This window comes from Cajanus cajan, chromosome 4, assembly GCF_000230855.2.
Source record: "Cajanus cajan strain Asha chromosome 4, NIPB_CcT2T_4, whole genome shotgun sequence".
Taxonomy (NCBI): Eukaryota; Viridiplantae; Streptophyta; class Magnoliopsida; order Fabales; family Fabaceae; genus Cajanus; species Cajanus cajan.
The window spans coordinates 32,872,069-32,875,336 of NC_138520.1; the positions used below are offsets into that span (position 1 = coordinate 32,872,069).

A 3,268-nucleotide genomic window follows, 5' to 3' on the forward strand; every position below is an offset into this window, starting at 1 on the left:
ACGTTTCAGTTTGGTTCCCAAGAAAATACTGCAAAGCTATCGCTGCATACTCCTGCAATGTAAAACAAAAAGGATCTATAATAAGAAAGACTTTAAAGAGTAACTAAAAGAATCAAATGAAAATAATAAGCAACAAAGACTGTTACCGTGATATGTTTAAACACATGATGAATAGAAAAACCCCTTGCATGCACATAGCTTTTGCTTTGTTAAGTAGCGCACAGTTAAATACACTAAGCCAGATGTATTAAGGAACTATAAAACTGGAATATGTAAATGTAAAGTTCAAGCAAATTTATTAAGAAATAACAAATTTAAGTCTCCTTATTATTATCATTAAAAAACAAGTCATATACACATTCGAGAGAAAATAAGTGAAGAACAACTAGGGAATAAGACATTCTCCAAAATCAAGTAAAAAGTATGAGAACACCATCTGTCTCTATTAAATCAGAAATAGAAACTCCCTTGAAACAGCCATGGGCTGGGCACCAAAGCTACCATCATCACAAGATTCCCAACACAAAGCTACCAGTGGAAAAGTGGGACTGTAACCATTTGACCATTTTCTTTTTTAAACGGAACCTAAAAATCCACAAAAAAATAAAAGGATATCAACCAAACATCCACATATAACAATACAAGTTACTATGATGCAACGAAAATCTGATCTATTGAAAAATCAACTGCATAAGTTACTTTCTTATTAATTAATTTCTTGGTTAAGCTTACCAAAATAAGTTAATTTAGTTTATTTCAATAAGTTTCATGGTTAAATTTATGAGATGAGCTCTCACATTAAACAATCTTATTAATTAATTACTTGCTATCATGCGAATAATACTCAGTTGTCAAAAGTTTTAAACAATCTTGGACAAAAATAGTAGAGTATACTTTATTGACCAAAATGTCAAAGAAAACAAATTAATCATGGTTACAACTATAAAAATGAATCCATAATAACCAGGAACATTCACAATTATTAACAATAGCTTCTAACACTAATTAAAGGTTCAAACTATCATGAAACAGAAAATACATGGAAATCAAATTTGCTTAGAGAGCTTAGCTTATGCCCTGTAAGCAGTTTTGGGTAAAAGTCATATCCAGGCACAGTCAAGTTAGAAATTAAATCTTCTTTAGCTAGGATAACACACTTTGAATAGAATCTGAAATCACTTTGGATTTGTGCAAATTAGGGGCAGAGTTATGTGGAAAAAGAACTAAAATGTCATGTTTGTTAATTAGGTATGCAAAATCTAAAACAAATCCTTGTATGCAAGGAAGAAAGCATTTTAAGTTTTGTCCCAAGTGAAAAACAAGAAAGAATGAGATGGAATAGACCTCTTGGAGCAAGGAACCATCGAGGGTGTTGAAGAGCCTAACGAGGGTGCCCTTGGAGCTGGCGGTGGCAAGCAAGTGTCCATCGTGAGTGAGGGCGAAGGGTCCTCTTGGAGGCGTAATGCTCAACCCTAACCTGGCCCTTCTACAGGCCAGGGCACACCAACACCATGGCGGAAACGTGAGAGAGGTTGCAGAGGCCCTTAGGGTTAGCAATAGTCTCAATCTTGTGGGCCAGGACCACCGCGATGCGGTCACGCCAGAGACGGACGCCCTTCACCTCCGACCGGAAGGAGAGCTCGTCAATGCACCGGGACTGGTGGTCATCCCAGACCATCACCTTGTTCGGAGCCGCCGCCCACGAAGGCGAGGATGTTGCATCGAAAGAGCATGTGGACCAGGCCCATGCCGCCGTCGGGGCCGAAGTCGCGGCGGAAGATCTCGCGGAAGGGGTCGCAGTTGTAGATGCGGAAGTCGTGGTTGGTGGCGGCAGCGAAGCAGCCGGAGTCCTGGTTGAAGGAGAGGTGGAGGAGGGTGGAGAAGTGGGAATCGAGGGTTTGGGTGGCGGTGGTGGTGGCGGTGGCGGTGGGAGGAGCTACCTCGTTGGAATCTAGGGTTTGTAGCGGTGTAGGAGTGGAGGAGGGTTTGGGGATTTGAAGAGAGGGAGAGGGGGTTGCTGATGAGTGAAAGGGCAGCGTGTAATATTTTTGGAATTAAAGGGAGAAGTTTAATTTTTTTAATTAATATTTCCCGCAAGCACGAAAGGGTGGGTATAATATTAAGCAACGTTTTTTATTGTGTTGCATGATATAAAATAAGCAATAATTTATAAATTGTTGCCTAATATCAATTTTAAGAACGGTTTTTAAACTGTTAGGTAGAAAAGTGGCCACGATTAGAAATTTGTTGCTTGTTTCATATTTCAAGAACAGTTTTGTTAATATTGAAAAGAGAATAGTGCATGCTTTGATCAAGTGTTGCCTATATGTGCTTTTGGGAACGGTTTTATAATTGTTGTCAAACAAAGTGCCAACAGATTACAAAGTTGTTGCCTATTCCATATTTCGAGAACACTTTTTTAGGCGTTGCCTAAAAACTCGTTGCCTAATATAAAAAATGTTGTAGTGTTCGCGAATGCCGAAAGCCCGTTTGGGCCGGTGGCGACATGTGGCATGGTATAAAATGGGCCAGTTTGCTATACCACAAAGATAGAATCAAATCCCCTTTGGGTCCTTGGGAGACCAAGTACGAAATCCATGCTAATGTCAACCCGAGGGGAGCTAGCTATAGGAAGAGGGGTGTAGAGTCCATGAGGCATCACTCTTGATTTTGCTTGATGACAAATGATACACTTGAAGCAATGCCTTTGAACATCTACTCTCATGTGTGGCCAATAAAATTTACACTTTAAAAGACTTAGGGTTTTATCAACCCAAAATGGCCCATGAGTCCTCTTGATGAGTCATTATTTTCCCATATTTATTTATCTTTTTGTACTTATTTTAATTGTTGATTTGGGCTTAATCGCTTATTAATTGTACAATTTTACTATTTAGGCTTCATTGGGCCAGTAATTCAAATTTTAATTAATTCCGATTCACTTGGTCTAATTTTTGTTTATCAATTATTTTCAGGTTAATTGTGGAGCATTTTTGGGCTTGGATATTATTTTTGGACTTCAAGAGATAAAGTGTCACGTCAGCGCCATGTCAGCACCAACCTGCCACATCAGCGCCACATCACAACATGTTCATATTTTTGTTAACCTTGTTTTAGTCATTTTGGGCCAGACACATGGTAGGGAGGCCCACTTTCATTTTAGGGTTTCTTTTAGGTCTTAGGGCTGACCATGCAACAACCAACTTGGGCAAACTTGATGTGACCATATTTTTCTTTTTTTCCTTTGCGTTTTCTTTGTTCTAGAGCT

General features: G+C 39.2%; 1 pseudogene; it reads right to left on the minus strand.

Annotated features, from left to right (window-relative positions):
• Positions 1-592: 592 nt before the first annotated feature.
• On the minus strand, positions 593-2,054 carry LOC145957280 (autophagy-related protein 18a pseudogene; annotated as a pseudogene).
• Positions 2,055-3,268: the final 1,214 nt, after the last annotated feature.